Source organism: Malurus melanocephalus, unplaced genomic scaffold (assembly GCF_030028575.1).
Source record: "Malurus melanocephalus ecotype Western Australia unplaced genomic scaffold, MMel_1.1 scaffold_154, whole genome shotgun sequence".
Classification (NCBI taxonomy): Eukaryota; Metazoa; Chordata; class Aves; order Passeriformes; family Maluridae; genus Malurus; species Malurus melanocephalus.
This window is the reverse complement of record NW_026623386.1, coordinates 291,106-308,822: the sequence shown is the minus strand read 5'-3', so window position 1 is coordinate 308,822 and position 17,717 is coordinate 291,106. Positions and strand designations below refer to the sequence as shown.

General features: G+C 34.4%; 1 protein-coding gene across 1 annotated transcript in view; it reads right to left on the bottom strand.

Annotated features, from left to right (window-relative positions):
- The window catches only part of LOC130576779 (cadherin-9-like), a 68,395-nt gene that overhangs the window by 46,898 nt on the left and 3,780 nt on the right, over positions 1–17,717 (bottom strand). The window lies entirely within an intron of this gene.

The following is a 17,717-nucleotide window of genomic DNA, read 5'->3' as shown; positions in this document are numbered from 1 at the left end:
AAAAAAAAAAAAAAAATGCCATTGAAGCTGACCCAGGCACTAGAAATTCTCACATAATGCTCTTCTTCAGAATTCTATCCCTCTAATTTCATTTAGAGGGCCCCACAGTTCATTTTTATGAGCTTCTGCAGTATATTTTCCTTAGATAAATCCTTACAGTCACATCTGGCCACATATTGGTGACCTGAGTCCTTCTAAAGCGTGGACAGAGAGAATCTTATCCTAGCATGTTTTTGACTTCTCTGAGTACAAAAGCACAGTGTATCATAAACCTGAGAAAATCTTGTTCAATAGTAAAGGCATTACTTTAGAGAGTTGCTAGAGCAATAAGTTTATTTTTGCCACATCTTGCCTTTCTGTGTTCCTGCCAGTGTTTACCTCCATGTTTCATAGCTGAGCCATGGCACATTTTTATAACTCTGCCTGAATGAAGGATGATTGCAATAGATTTTGTCCAACTTTTTTCCTGTATTTTAACACCATAGTATAATACAAAGTATAATAGTCACCAAATATTATCTGATTATTGCTTTGATCTTCCAGAGCTAAGACTGGATGAGCTGACAATCCAAACAATTTTAGCACTTACTGTAATCAGGGTATATCTGTAATACCACTGAAAATTATTAAGGTTTGCATGGTTATCTTTTTTAGCTAAAAAGAAGTCTTATAAACTAAAAAAGACAGATGAGTAGCAGGCTATAAACGTAAATATAAATAATGCAAGCTTGACAGCTTCATTTTGGCAGAACTTATGAGCAACTCTGCTGGTAATCCAGGGTTTACAACCTCTTGAAAGGGATGACAATGAGCAAGTAGTGGGAGCAGTGGTCCTAACAAGTTGTTCTAGTGAAAAATTGYATCTGTCCATCACCAATGCCTTTACCATACTTTTTAACTCTACATAAATATACACCCCAGATATTAAGTTAATTTATTTTATCCTTCTGTTCAAACTATACAAAAAGAYTTCAGGTAGTTCAAAATGTGATGGGTATTTTAAGCTTCCTGCTTATCTCATGTTTCACCAAATGAAAAACAAAATTTGCAAGCATGGTGAATTTTCAGGCATGTGATTTTCTAGTAATGAAGAGTTCCACCTCCTATTACCAATTTACTATTAGAAAGATCACCAGATGTATGTTTGCAAGCTAACACTTACCCTACACGTGACAATTTCTAATTCCAGTGTGTGGGCTTTTTTTGCACTTCACAATAGAGGAATCTGCRTTACTCTGGGAAGCAATTTTTCAATATCACAGCTTGTGAAAAAGGGTCCATTTTAATATTTTAGACTGAATGAATAAAAATATTATCTGTTGACTTATAAAAATACAATACTAGTTGTGTAAAACAGAGTAAGAGGAAAGTTTCTTCTTACTATATTAGATTTATACAATTACAAAATATGCTTTCAAATTATGAGATAGAGTAACTTCAAATAGGATTGTGAAGGTTTATGCAAAATAAGTATACTGATAAACATATTTGCAAAGAGACACTGAAATATACTTTTGATCAATCCTGATGAGTGGTAATCTTCTATGAACTGCTTAAATATTTTGAATTTACAATATAAAATACAATTTCAGCTTTTCAAATGTTAATTATTCTACCTAAAKTCTACAGAAAATTGCCTGCAGAAAATCATATGCAAAAATGTGGTGTGTTATAATAATTACGCTTTTTTTTATTGACTGAAACCAAAGAATAAGAACTGAAAAATTTTCTAATTCTTGTTTCCAGTTACAATAAATCATTTTACATACAAAATATTTTGTGGATTTTTTTTTTTTTTTTCATTAGTAAACTGCTTAGGTGTGTGAAAGATGCTCGGATGTTCAGAGTGGAAAAATAACATTAATACATGTTATCTGAATCTCTGACTGCACTAATTTCCCTCTGCATTTTACAGACTCAGCAGGTCTGGGAATGCCCACCAGTTACAGAAAACAAAAAGGGGCTCCTCTTGTTTACTCTACATGACCTTTTTTTTTTCTCTATTTGGAGTGAGGTAGGTACAAAAAGCAAAAACTCCACATGGACAGAAAATTAACTTGTCAAACATTTCCTTTCTCATATCACAGATTGTTCATTCCGTGGGTCAGAGAACCATGAAACACTTTGATAAATGAAAATAAGCATCCAGCACCTCCCCCCACATCAAACCTACAAAAAAAAAAAAAATCCAAACAATCCCCAAAAAGCAGATAATACACTATATTTCTCAGTGTGTGTATTTAGCTCACAGTGACCACTGATAACTAATGCCATCCCGATTCATTCATTTGAAACACGTTGGAATGAAGACATAACCCAGATGCACTGCTGAGTATTCTGATTTTTTAATATACTTTTGCACATGTTCCTCTCTATATTCTGTGACTTTCTAAATAGCTCTCAACAAAACTTTTCCTGTGGATCAGCAGAGACAAAGACATTGGTAATGGTTACAGAAGGGACAATTAGCTATTTCTGTAACAATGTGTGTCATAAATATGGGCATATTTATAAATTCTCTCATAATCTTTTTTCTCCCTTTTTAAAATGTAGATGAAGTGTTCATCTTAAATTAGCTTGTGTATCCAGTACTGTGAAACTAGGTTTTTTTGTGATGTGATAATCAAAATCTTGATGTTTGCAAAAATTTTCACATAAATTTACATGGATCACTGCTACTCTAATTTCCAGTAAATAAATGAGTAAGCAAGCAGAGATTATGTCAGAGCTCTGTTGCATAATTCTATTTTGCCTAAATCAYGTTCCTCTAGCTTACACTTCACCCTTATTTAGTACTCAATATTTATCAAAAAAGGTGTTAATGGCACATAACTTCTTCATTCAATAAGTATTTTTTTTTTAGTATGCATTCTTAGTATGTCTGAGGCTAATTCATGACTTCTCTCCAAACTTATTAATATAAAAGATAAGATGTCAGTATTCTTTGATGTAAAAAGAAAATATCTCAAATTATTAAATTCAGGAATTGATATGGAATGGCAAACAAAATATAGAGGAAAAAGAAAAAAAGTTGCTTTAGAAAAAGAGTTCCTTAAAGGTTCACATTTCTTATTAATTCAATTTTAATTTACTACATTTCCTGTAAACTGCAGCTGTTTTCATTCTCAACTCTTTCTAGTAGACAGTAACTCTTCAAGTAAGGCAGACATATAGTCAATGTAAGAAGAGAGAATCAATGGACACAGCAAATTATATAGTGATATCAATGCATTTCTGCATTTAGAAGCAAGAAATAGCCAGACATCATTTAGATTTCATTTTATTTGCAGTTTACTTCTGTTCAACTATTGTTGCAGAAGAAAAGGGGAAAAAAGAGCAAAAAGAGCCACTTATCACTAGCGAGATGGTTATGAATAAATACAGTGAAACATTTATTTTGTTACCTGTATTCGGAAAGGAGGTGAAATAGCCTTTGTGGAGAAATTGAAGGCAAAGACACATCATGAGAGGGTAGACCCCATGTTTATATTGTGGTAGACAATCTGCTAATGTTTACACAGCCCAGGAGGTTTACAGTGTGGCTCTGTATCTTGGCATAGCCAAAGGCCTATTACTACAGCTCTCTTACCCTCATAGCAGCCACCAATATTGCTGTCTCCAGCAGAGGAAACCTGATGCCCCATGGTCTATTTGTCTGTAAGTACTTTTTAGTAGGTGTTAACAATTTTCTTTCCTTGCCTTTAAAGTGAAGAAAATATGTTGGGGGAGGGGTGCATTCTGGTCAAATGAACTCTTTTTAGTGGCACTGAATTGGTATATCTGCATGTTTTAGCTGGAGATGAAGATCATGCTGATTTCCACATTGTTGGGGTCAAACATGAATGAACCTCCTTAAGCATGTGCTGAGGAATCAGGATTGCACGGAGCAGCCATTACAGGTTAAAACACAGGTGCACATGGGTGGGCCAAAAGGTGCAAATGTAGAGTTTTAAAGGCAGAAATATTCTGTGGGAGGGTGTTTTCTGATGTTTCACACACTTATCAGACAGACAGGTAGGTGATTGAAATCTGATGTGGAGGACAAATGAATTTGTAGTCATGTCCTACTCTGAGGCCCAAACCCCTGACCCTCCAAACGCTCTAAAATCCTCATCACAGGGGACCAGCATCTCAGGAGCAGAGGTTCCTATCTGTCTCAGCTATTTCTATTTCCTCTTCTCAGACCATGACAGGGAGGAATGGGAAGAAGATGCAAAACTGAGACCTTCCTTGGGACAGGGAACCAGTTCTGGGTACCACAGGTTAGATACAGTTATGTTGTGTAACCTTTCTTCMTGTATTCACTGTCACACTTTGCTTTGCATATTGTGTACTGGGCAATATTGTGCTTGGTGTTCATCCTCATTTGTTATTTAGTGTTGTGTATAAGCAGAAGTAAAAAGTACTTTGAATAAAAGTCCTACAAATTACATTAGGCTGTATCAATGTCCTCACAATATTTATTCACTCCATCCTGTGGAACTGTGAAGGTATTTTCATAATTTGTGCAATTTTGCTATGATAATCCAAAGGGTTAAATTCCCCATTTGCATTATATTTGTGTGATAGAATTCCTAARCAATCTGCTTTACAGCAGTCTTTTCTGTTATTTCTTTCCACTTCCACCAGTAAAGTTAGACTGTGTTTGCATTTATACAAATCATTGAAAATATTGTTGAGTTTTTTAATACCTGTGTATGTATTTCAGATGTTTGGAGCAGTAGCCTATTGCATGCTGTTTATTAATTTTGTCTGGAATAGTGTTTTATTTTGATAYGTGTAATTCAAAGGTCTTAAAGGAGTTTATTAGGGTTTACTATCTGAGCTTTWTCTTCCAGTTTCTGAAGATTTAAGAACAAAATGTGGAGCAAATGGTGCTAGTTATTTTGGTTTGAGATTATCACAACCCAGCAGGAGGAAACTGGAAGCTATAAAAGACAAAGATTTTTATCCCTGTGAAAATGAAAACTTATTTGTCTTATTATCCCAAATGTATTTCTATTTAAAGTTCTGATAAGCCATGATGCAGCTTTATGAATACATCTCTGTTCTTTTTTTTTTTTTTATTTTGTGTGCAATTTATGCTTCAGACAGAAAATATTTCCCCTCCCCTACCCAACCACTGTATATCCAATCTCATAGTTCCTGGTAAAGCTAAGGTGCTGCCACATAGAATGACAGAATATTTGGGGTTGAAAGGGACTTTTAATACCATATAATTTCATCCCATCTGCCGAGGACAGGGACACCTTCCACATGCAAGTCATAACTTCACCTTTGCTACAAAGTATGTTTTTTGAGTTTTCCTTTTGTAACATTGCTTTCTTTATAGCTTATGGTGAAAGGCTCAAGCCGCGTGTAACTTCAAATTGATTTTTTTTTTTTTTTTTTAGAAAATTAACACAGTGAAGCATTGTGTTAATAGCTCAATAGCTAGAAAGTGTTGGGGTTTGGCTGTGTTGTATCCGGACCTACTGGCTCTGGGAAATATATGGAGAAAGAATAACAGACTGTACATGGCATGAACTATCAAGCTGACTAAGTGTCGTTAACTGTCAGATTTAGCATGGTTCTTTCAAATATTCTTATATCTTAAAAATTTTAAAACAATCATACTAAGCAGTGGGAAGGAACATGGAAGATGAAGCTATTCAGGTGTGTTCAAAGGGACACTTTTTGAAACTACAGGAAAAGAAAGAAAATTTCTCTATATGTAGGATTCCTTAAACATCTTTTAATCACAGTTTTTAGCTAAAGTTCCTGGCCTGAAGAAATAAACATGCTAAGTATAGGAGAATGTGTGTATATTTCTTCTACAAAGCCATGTGTCTATTTACATCRAATTTCTATTCATATATGGAGATTATACTATGCTATTTATTCTSAAGCCGTGAAACAAAGGGAAATTGAGTTTTCCAAGTCATCCCAGTATGTATTAAAGCACAAATTGATTTGAGCCCAGGAAACCTGATTGTAATTATTGTTCTAAGCTTGTTCCAATTAAATAAGATTGTATATATAGAGGTGGGAAAGAAGACAGTATTTTTGGAAGAGGATAAGAATTACCTAAAGCAAAATAATTTAATTCTTATCAAAAAATGAAAATGGTATGTTTGAAATAAGGKCTGGTATCATGCCAGCCAAACCTAAAATCTCACACACAATGCATTGAGTGCTTGTGACAGGTGGGATATTAATCAGTGTCCCCACTCTATGATTTCAGAACATTGTGACATCCACACTATTCAGGATAAAACAGGATAACAGCAGCTCAGCCAATATTCTCCTTCATTAGCATTTTAAGTAATTAAAAACTCTAAAGACATCTCAATAGCTGCAGTAGTTCTTCAGTGTGAGTTGAAGTAGCAGCATATGCATTGCTTTAATTTTCTATTTATGTGTGTTCAACCAAAAGTTTTATGTATGTGCTAAATGGCAATGTATTTACCTGACTTGAATTTGTGACATCAGCACAAACTTCTTAATTAAACAACCAGACTCTGTGTGTGATGGTAACCTAAGTGACTGTATATTAAACAAGGCAAATGACATTTACTTTTCTTATCTTCTGCTTTCCAGCATCTGGTTCTTGTGTTCAGCTGTCTATTGTTAGAAATTCTCCAGAGAATGATACTGTGCAAAACACTGCTGACAACAGCTGCAGGTGCTGATTTTTACTTAGTAGGTAAGGGTAAATCTTATTTTCATTCAGGAAGGGCTCAGCAAAATTCTTAGTGGYCTTTTGGTTTGAATCATACAAACACAATATGGGGAAATTCCATATATTGACCCYATACCTAGGGGGGAGTCCTGGAAACCAAAGCTGTGTTCTTAAGTGCCTCCTTTCCCATCTTACCTTCTGTATTTCCTATGCCCTTTATGCTAAGTTGTAGTCAAACCTAGAAAAGCTGTTGCAACCTTACTTCAGCACACAGAAGTGGATTTCAGAGCACATAGAATTTTTTTCTCTCTCTACTCTCCAAATCAACAGCTGAGTCACAGGTTTTCAGTCTGATGAAAAGAGCCAAATTTTTTTTTATTATTATTTATGGTTTGTCATACACAGTCATCTATCTGTTCCATAACCTGAGATACAGATTTACGGGAAGTGACTCCAGTCATCAATTGTGTYCACAGATCAGAAATTATGACATCATAACACCAAGCACTGTCACGTTAATCAATCTCTGGAACAGGTGTTAAATCCATCATTATTTTAAGGGCTTCACAACAACAAAGGATACCTTTCTCACAGATTTTTCTTTCACCAGAAACTGCTGAGTGAAATCTGTCTGTGTGCATGGCTCCTCTTGCTGTTTTAGAGGCACTCAAAATGCACTTTAGCTCTAAAAGATGTGCACAGAGATAGGCAGGAATAAAAGCTCTAGCCCGGGAAGCAACACGAGTTTGTCATACGGATGGATTATCCCTTACCCTCTGCAGAACTAATTGCTCTGAGCTCAGCTTTATACTAAAAAGCTTATAAGAAATACTCCAGCAGGAGAGGCCAGTGGTTTTTCTAGCCAAGTACTTTATCTCAGAGGCAKCAGGAGATGCTGGTTTGAGAGAGCATTCAGTCTGACCACAGTACTTTTTTGATTATTTTAGAGTCCTTGCTTCTCTGGCCCCAGAATTTAGAGCTTTCAGATTACAGCAGACRTGTGTGGTTTTGTGGTTTGTYCTGTTTTCTTTYATTTTCTTTTTTGAATCTGATATCCTTGAATTTGTCTGGTCATCCATTGCACTAACTTGGGARGTGTACTATATTGACTGAATATACTGAATGTTAGTGTTTCCAGGGATGGGTTATCCACAACTCTCTGAAGAATACATTTATAAGGAGTATTTTAATAGTTTGTCACTTCTGATCATAATTTTATATGTGTGTATGTATGCACGGACAAATGTCCAGTTATCAAGGCTGAATGATTTTCAGAAAGTCATAGAGTTTAATGGGATAGTAATATATTGAGATGCAAGCCAATGTGATCAAAGTCATTTTTGATCTTAAATCTTTAAACAGACTTCCAGCTTTTCAGCACAAAACAAACAAAACCAGACTGAGGACCTTTTGACTGAAAGGAAGTAGAGGCCAAAATGTACATTTTTCTTAAGCTGCTGGATATGTAGTTTCCAAAAATATTAAAAATATTTTATTTATTATTCTTAAAAAATATTTGCTTTAACATGRATTAATTTCAAATTTAAAAAGTTGTTATGTTGTTTTATGCTTATTGACTCAGAATGATCTCTACCACAAAGCTTCATTTTAAAATGATGTCTTTTTCCTAAGATCCTGCTTTGAAAACTGATAAACCAAATATTTTGTGGACACTGTACACACCTGACCAGTAGAAATTTGTACATTTGTCAACACTCATTTCAGAATTCTATTTTTACATGGTGACACTTTACATACCTTTAATGTTTATCTAAAACTGAATTTTCAAAAGAACAATAGTGAAAGAAGGTAAGGTCATTGCTTGACTTAAAGTATCACTAAGGTCCTTTGCTACTGCTTATTTATTGACAAAGTTGACTAAGCAAAAGAAAAAAATTAAAAATTTAAGTATTATACCCTTTCTTTGTTCAGCTGACTAYACTGAAAAACTGAATCAGATTATTCAGTGGAAGTATGCTGTAGAGTTATTCATGTCATGTCTTCACCAGTCTGACTGCAATACCCCTGTCTTGTGCCTGCTCCAGGACAGATAGGCACACGCCCAGTTCCTGGTAAAATCTGAGAAGAARATTCTCAAAAATAGGTATATCAAAGAGAAAGGTTTGCAATCAGGACAGGACATAATAAGCACCAAGCCTCRAATCTGTATTATGATGAAGTAGCTTCCTAAGTGAAGCTATTGTTTTTAAAATATTGTMATGAAAGCAGAATATTTAGGAAAAAAAAAATTAACGTATTCTTTTTCTTATTTGTTACTGATTTTGTATTTATTGAAATTTGCATTACTTACTCATAGGGTTCTTTTTTATCTTGTTTCAAAATATCATTTTTGGAAGGTAATAAGTGTAATGMGGGCAAAGACAAGGCAGTGGCTTGAATAGTAATTAAAAATTCTTAACGTCTTTCATGGCAAAAAAGAAACTGGTAGAAGGTAACTCCATTTAGATGGGGTCTGAGATGGACTTTGAGTTCTTCATAAACCACAGGCTGGTTGTACCTGTCTGATTAAACTTGAAGACTGCGACCATTGTGGCTTCGAGGGGAGTCAGCCTGGGCTTTGGATGAAAACTCCATGAGAGGGAAGTTGTGCCCAGAAAAATCAAAGCATAAGACACAAACCAAGCATAAAGCCCTGCAGACCAACAGTATTGCTTCATGTTCAATTTAATAGCTTAATCTGAAAGYTGATCAGGCAAAGTGAGATTAAGAAGGAGACATTAGCCAATGCAAGATTTATTTAGAAGTGATTAAAAAAAAAATACAAATATTAATGAAAAAAAAACAAAACAGCAGGAGGTGCAAAAGGGAATAGTTAAATTTTTGTCAATTTAACAGCAAGGATAGTCAAAGGATTTGCCTGTGGTTAAGGCAGATAAAACTCTGAATGTATTGATGCTAATTTTCTAATAACTATGTGAAAAAATGTTATGGAGGAGAACTGGAGACTTCAATGATGACTATCTCCATACTTTTCTGAAATTAATTTTTTTCTAAGAAATTACTCTCTTTCTGGAGCAAGGAGAATGACACAGCACATATAATAAAACTGGTTGTTTTGCTAATTATCCTATGATTTCATCTGGAGTCAAATGTTGACCATGATCCTGTTAATCATTTGAAAATATGTTTWAAAATAGAACCTGAGATTTTCCTAATATTTACAATGTACAGGGTTTTTTTTTTTTTGTTTGGTTTTTTTTTTGACATTGTTTTCACAATTGATGAGTGCTGTCCTTTCTATCTTGACCTCTACAAAGAGATAATCCTTGCCGCTCTGCTGAATTTGTCCCTATCTAGTGGTTACACTGGTCTGCATCTAACTCTGGTCATTGACTTGCTCTGTGACCTCAAATCACAAATTCTTTGCAGTTTTCTCCTCAGAAGAGATGTTATGTTATTGCCTGTCTCACTGGAGGTGATGTTCATTTAATGTTAAAAACTTTGATATATTCCACTGGAYCATACTTATGGAAGTGGAAATTATTAATCCAAGAATTGTGATTTTAACATTTTACTTGTCCTTTTCTCTTTTATCCTCATCAAAGAGATCAACATAAATCCTTTCCTTTTCCTAAGATAAATCAGTGTTATACATGGATGTGCACACGCACACTTTCATAATTTTTAGGACAATAAAATTATTTTAAGTTATGGGGGAGAGAGGGGTTGTTGTTTCTTTTTCTTTTACAGATTTTGAAGTTAGACCAGATTTAGCCACCTGAAGTATGAAGAAAATTAACTGCAGTGTCTATAATAAGATGAAAACAGAATGAGTGATTCCTGTTTCCCTCAGCATTTTTGAAGGACTAAAGAATTTCTTCTGCTATAGATTCATATTTTGACCTTCACTTCATGCCTTTCTGTATGTGATTCTGAATTTTTCATATGGAATGTGTGGGAACCTAACCGTGACCTCTTCCACTTCATAATTACTAGCCTTTGCAGAGATGAATGTATTTGCATGTTCTGTTAAACTTAGAGAGATATTAAACAATCCCCAACTCACTTTAGTAATTTATTTTGCTTTCTTGCAACAACCCTCTGTCCATTTGCTTCAGTGACCATGTATATAGAAATCCTTGCTCCCTTGCCAAATTCCTCTTTACATTAATTTTATTGTCCATGCCACTTGTTTATATCTATTTAATACAAGTTTTAAATTAAAGGCAAATATGCATGGTTATTTTTTTCACTCACTTGGTTTACACAGCACATACAGGGTTTTTTTTTACATTTAAAAAAAGTTATTGTGTTAAAGGTATTTTAGTTTCACCATTTTAAATGCAGATACTGCAGTGGTAGAGAGACAAGGAAAGCAAATAYTTACAATATTTTATTTTTTATTTCTTAATTTGTTCCTATCACTCAGTTACCTGGCCCAGTTGTATATGAACATTTAATGCTCTGTTACCTCCTTGTATCTGACAGTGTTTATTCATCAGAAGTGCTTATTAAAAAGAAAAATAYGTTTACTTCCACAATCCCTGTAAGACTGAACTATCAGAAGAGCACCATTTTTAAAGGTTGCGTCAGTACTCACAACATTTTCATCAGTATGATATATTAGTGTTAATTTCACTTTAACTGCATAGAAGTTGTAAACCAGAATTTTTTTATAAGAACCAATTTTATTCTCAGTATTCGGAAGTTTAGTTTATTTCAGCTCTTCATCGGAAATACATAGTAATAGCCAGAAGTTCAATWGGGCAAAAATGGCTACAGGTGGTGACAACAAATTTTAACAGCAAATTTTAACTCTAAGTAGATCCATGTTATGAATGCTTGAGTAGAAGTGCAACAATATCCCATTCAGGATTCAGTCAGGGATGTCTTTGTCGTTGTTATTCATTAGGAAAAGTTAAAGCAATTGATTATATCACGAATGCACTGAAGCACTGTTCACCAAGTAGGCAAATATTTGGTTCKGTATTTTCCTCCTTTTCTAAGTGCATCCTGATATACCATTCAACCCAACACTTCATGGCTATTGCACTTRTATTTCAGAGCTTTTTTTTCTAACGTTGTGTGGGAACACCTCATACACAGACATGTCCTGAGGAAAAGCTTCATTAGAGAAGTGTTGGCAATTACAATTTACAGAGGGAAAATAATTTTTTTATAAAGCAAAAATTTAGTCAAATTTTATTAATAATTATTTCCAGCATTAACAATTAGTTTTATGGCAGGATATGGACTACAAAATTCATTCTTTAACTGAACCAATCATTTCAAAGACGTCTTTGAGATTCTGTTAAGAGTTTTACAACTAAAACAAGGGAGAATTGGTGCCATTTTTTCTTGTGGTCCTCCGTGGTAATGGAGAACACATAATAAAACTCTCTTTTCAGTTAAAGAGCTCATTATATTATAGAGCTCGATTAATATTATCAGCCTGGTTGTCTTTTCCTTGCACTCAAAWTTTGACCAAACTGTTATAGTGACTTCCACCTGAAATGGGCACACTTGTTTCTGAAATGTGAAGCAAGACAGGGAGGGATTTGTAACTTCTGAAATGTTCATGGAGATTGTAATGCTTTCTCATTATTTTTTGCTACATTCTGCTGTGAAAAAAAACAGAAAAGAGGGATTTCAGCRGAGTTTCTTGACCCTAGATTGATGTAAGAGTGAGCAGAAGTTAGCCCAGTGTGTTTGTGCTGCTACAGCAAAACACACAGCAATGATTGGACCATGGTTATGTATTTCCACAACTGATAAGAGTTCCTCTTTTGACTGATACCCAGCACTGTGTTAAACTGGCTGATTACAGGGGYTAGACTAAMTTTTTTTTGGTTTTTTGTTTATTTCCAGGAGACTGAAATGTGTCATGATTCCTGCAATAGACAAGATTTGATGTATTGGGCACATTCAGGAACAAAAGACTTGCTGTTCTTGGCAGTTGCTTGTTGACAGCTTCCCCATCCCAGCAAGGTGAGTATTCATAACACTCTCCCTGACAGACATGACATYGCACAGTACAATCTTCTGATGGCATCAAATTGACCTCTTTGAGTAGTCACACATCGTTTTACTCTGAGTTTTGCACTCCACAATATCGCAAAAACCTTTACCCTCKCCAGAATCGCTCCCATAATGTAATCAAGGGAATAAATAAACAACATAATGAAAAACATCTCGTGAAATATGTTTTCYTCACCCTCCCACCTTTTCGTGCACAATAAATGATTGCCTGATAATAGATAATGATAGGTCTGCAGATTGCCACTAGTCTAATCTTCTTTTCCCAGGCTTAAAACTGCAAGGTTTAGAAATCCCAGCCAACGGAGTCGTAATAAGATAGGGCTGTTCTACGAATAACAATTACCTGYTGTGCCAAGTTCCTAAACCAGACAGATCTTCAAGCCAGACCTTCTTAGGCCTTTCCACATAAGGAGCTTGACAAGAACAAGAGACTTTTAAGCTCAGAAAAGCCATTTTTTATTAAAATGAAAATTATTTTTAACAGGCAGCTGGAAATTGCCCCTGGAGCCAGAAGAGGACTCCATTCCCCATGCCAACTGTGTCTTTAAAAGGTGGTTTTACTTCAAGTTGTTCTTTATTAGTTTATCAACATCCTCAATCCCACTGAACTCCATGGGGGAGGCCTCCCCTTTGCAGTGCACCCAACTTCCATTCCTGCTTTTTGTTCCTATTCCCTTGGTGCTCTGAGCAGTCTCAGGACATCCCCAGGGAAGGTCAGAAGTGACGAAACTCAGAGCAAGAACTGAGGTGAGCTATGAGCTAGACTCCGCACAATATCCTTTGCTACAAGGTTGGGTATYGGGTGAGCATGGCTTTTCCACACCTGAGAGGGGCATGGAGGGAGAGAGGAGAAAGGGAAAAGAATTGGAGAAATACTGCTGTTTTGTCAATGTTCAACTGTCTTGCATTGACTTCAGGTTTAAAAGTAGCTTAGTAATTTTTTAGATGCCTGCATTTTTTCTGTGGATGAAGTTTCCAATTAGTGTTGCTGATTTTTCAAAAATTATATTGTAAATTCTCTTTTTTTCCCATTAAATATCTGTAAAGGCACATATTTGGCAGCTTTGTGTTTTATTCTTTTTTAATTTAAAAACATTGCATACTGGATGTTTTGTCTGGAAAGATGAGAGAGGAGAAGAGACAAGGAAATAATAGAAAAAAAAACAAAGGAAAGGAGAAAGGGAAAAGTTTTCAATAAAAGGTTTGACGATTTCCTCATTTCTTATGTTTCTGGCTTTATCTTTTTGGTTCAGTTTTTTTTTTTTCTTTTTTTTTGTTTTTTTTTTTTTTTTTTTTTTTTTTTTTTTTTTTTTTTTTTTTTTTTTCTCCCACTACCAGTTTTGGTGTTTTATTATTTGAACATGAAAAACACACACAGAGTCCTTGAGAACAGAACAGAAAATCAGCCCCTGGGTAGGATCAGTGTCAACTTTCTGGCATGTGGTTTTTTTAGTTTATCATGAAAACCTCCAGTATCAATATAATCCTGTCTCTCTKCATGTTCTTTACCCAATACCTAACTGTATTGACTACATTTACCATCAAAAACTTTTTCCTGATGATGAATGTAAATCAACCTTATGACAATATGAACCCAGCTCCTTGCCCTGAACATGACAAGAACTTCAGATTGTTTTTTTCGYAGCCTTTTATGTAGCTAAAGAAACAGAAGCTGTCAGATCTCATGACAGCTGTTCTATCTGTACCAAACAATGCCAACTCACTCTTGTTATTCATGTCTTTGAAGTCTCTGATCATTGCAGTTGTTTTCAAAAAATAATTCTTTATTTTATGTGAAATATGATGTTCAAATTTGACAGCAAAATTCTAGCTTAGGCCCATTATTGCAATGTAACATTTGAGATATTTCAGATTTAAATTCTTTATACTTGGGTTATTCATTATGTGATTAGATCTCATCACTATTTTTGAATTTTCAGTTGAAAATGTATTTAGGTKGTCAGAAATTACTGTTGTCCTTTCTTCAAAAAAAGAGTTCCATTGTATTTGGAAGATGTAACATTTGTCTTTCATCATTTTATTCCCTGACTCTCCAGCCTTCCTTTTAAAATGGCAAAATTTTTTRAAGTCTTTGTATTTTATTATTTTTTGGCAATAAATAAAATAAATTTTGCTACCAGTAATTTTTCAATAAGGTTTATGTTGGAAGCGTTCAGAAAATAAATTATTTTTAAATTGGTAAAGATCTGGCTCCTAATTGGTGTTTGCAATTAAGTTATGATTGTATCTAAGACATGGACTTGTCGAACTTTTTAAATGTTTTTTTTCTTCTGTTTGCTTGTTTGAATTTTAGCTTTATTTTGGTGATTCATCTGCCTAGGGATAAAGCTCCTTAAAACTAGATCAAATATTTACTGGAAAAAAGTGCTCACTGAAGAATGCAATGCAAGTGGAGATGATTTATTAATTTACAAATCAAAAAGGGCTTTTTTGTATTTTTTTAAATATTGGTCAGACTATTTTCTTATTCCTTTGGTGTTTACTGTCTTTAYTTTTTGTTTTTTTCTTTTTTTTCCTTTCCRTTTTGATACATCATTATTTTCTCATATTTGTTCAAACCAAAGGAAAAACTTGAGGTTTGAAAGAGGAAAGTAAAGACAAAAGGAGACCCTACTAATCTTTCTTTTTTATTTAATCTTAAAATATTGATTTTACTTTAAGAACAGAAATTCTAATGGAAATACAGTATTAAATCTTCTTCAAAGTTGTGGTTTATAAGATGGTTTTGAGATACGTTGCATACCAGATGGAATATATTAAGAATGTGATGAAATTTTCCCCCAGTAGATTTCTGTTTTTAAGTGATAGAAACATATGATTTGTTTATGATTCTATATATTTTTTTTTTAAAATTTAGCATAGTGATAAATTAAAATATATGAAAAAGTATTCATTTCTTGGCAGCATTTTGTTTCTTTCTGATTCCAACAATTTTACAAGTGGGACAAGTGGGATGCAGCTATGACAAAGTAGAGGGCACACTTGAAACTCTGAAAGGAGCTCTCTTGTCCTTATAGGTTCCCTCATCCTTAAACTTGCTCTGTAGAGGCAAAATAGGAAATGTTATAAAGAAATCTTTATGGAAAAATGCATAAATGTATTAAAGCCACCAATAAAAAAGGAAATTCTCTCTCATACTCCAAAGGCAATATTAGCATACAAATTCCGTATACAAAGAAAATAATATTAGGTAATTAATATAAACTACTGTGGACTAGAAGATTATGTTTGAGGATGGAGCAACTAAGGTTGCAGTTGATTTGGGCACTGCAGTGTTGCCAAGAGCCATCTCATTTGGGTCACCCCTGAGGGCCACGAGCTTCTTCTTCCCAAACTGCTCAGAGCAGAGACTGAGGAGTGTAGCCAAGGCCTCAGAAACACCTTGAGAGGACCTGAATAAATAAGACTAATGAAGGAAAAGCTTTATTGATCTCAGTTTCCAGGTCCTCTGCTGYTTCACATAATAAGAGGAAACCTTCTCTGGACTGGTAGGTGTACCAAAGGCAGACAGCAAAGTGATGGGAAATAATTTTCAGCCATTGGTACATTTACAGTTTATATTTACAAGAAAATACTATCCAATTCCACTAATTTTGAGGGGAAAAAAACCCAAAACCACTCAGTCCAAAGGGGCAATTGAGTGAAATTTTCTATAAATAACCAAATCTTGTGAAATTGGCCTTTCATTGAGACCTCTTTAATTGTTACATAAAGTTTTTTTTGGTTTTGTGTCTCTCTTCACTTGTAAGACAGACTGTTGTACCATACAACTGTACTTTTAGATGTCTGAGTATTTATAAATTCAAATGACAAGAAATACTAGTCTTTAAATAAATGTTGTACCCTGCCCTTACAAAAACCAAACCAAGCCAAACCCTTGCCCCCCCCAAAGAAAAAAAAACAAAAAAAAATCCCAAAACACTACCCTCATATTATTTTTCTTTTCACTTTATATTTCTTGTTAAGATGCACCAAAAAATGTCATGAAACAAATTCCTTGGTTAACTGGTGGTAGAAGAGAGATATTTCTTCAGTTTGCATCCAATTTAAATGTTGCTTATGACAGGCAGAACCTAGTTAATTTATTTTTATGGAAGTTATTAAACAGGAGGTTATTCATGGAACAGCTAGTTTTGAGCAGTGACATTTATTTTTTATTTGATTTTTTATTTCCCCTCTTATTATGAGAAAGAAAAGTTGCAGGTGGTGTGAAAAAGCGTTTTTATTCTTCTTTGTTTCTTCCTTTTAAAACTCTGGGATATGGCAGGTGTTTTGTCGTAAAATTTATGATTGGGTCTGACATATATTGCATGGTACTTCACACATCATCTGCCCATCAAGATTAGCAGCTTTTGATTAGSGAAGTGCCCATTTGAGGGAGAGGACAGTAAAAAATATAATTGAGTGCCTTAAAGAAGGGAAAATCTCATCTCTTGAAATCACTTCACTGTACTGCTGCAAAACATAAAGTATCATGTTTTCCAAAATGGCCAATTACTTTCATCAGAACTATTTCTTCTTGTCTAGGGACATTTCGTAAGGACTGGAGTTAGAGGTATTTGATATTTTWCACAACTGCTGTCCATTCAGTGGATATCAAGTATTCATTTAGAAATGGAGACACATAAAATCAATATTACTTTTGGAAAATAAAACTAATTGTTCCTCAAGGGCTTCTTAGTTAGAGACTTCTGTGAAAGTTTTTTTTCTTTAATTAATGAACATCATCCTCATTAACACTTTAATACTTCCTGAATTTCTTGCCCTCTTTTTTTTTTTTTTTTTTTAGAGGATTGTCTCTTTAGATTGCTTGTTAAGAAATTAGTACATTTGGTACACTTTTCTCATAGAAGGTCAGTGTTTTAACTTTCATTTCTTATGTTCTGCAAGGGCTTAAATTTAGTAGCAGCTGAGAAGTTGGATCTATGGCTCCACCCTAGTGAAAGAAAAGGAGATCCGAGATATGACATACAGAAAGGAGATCCGAGATATGACATACAGTCAGGTGTTTATTTTCCCAATACCGTCTTATTTC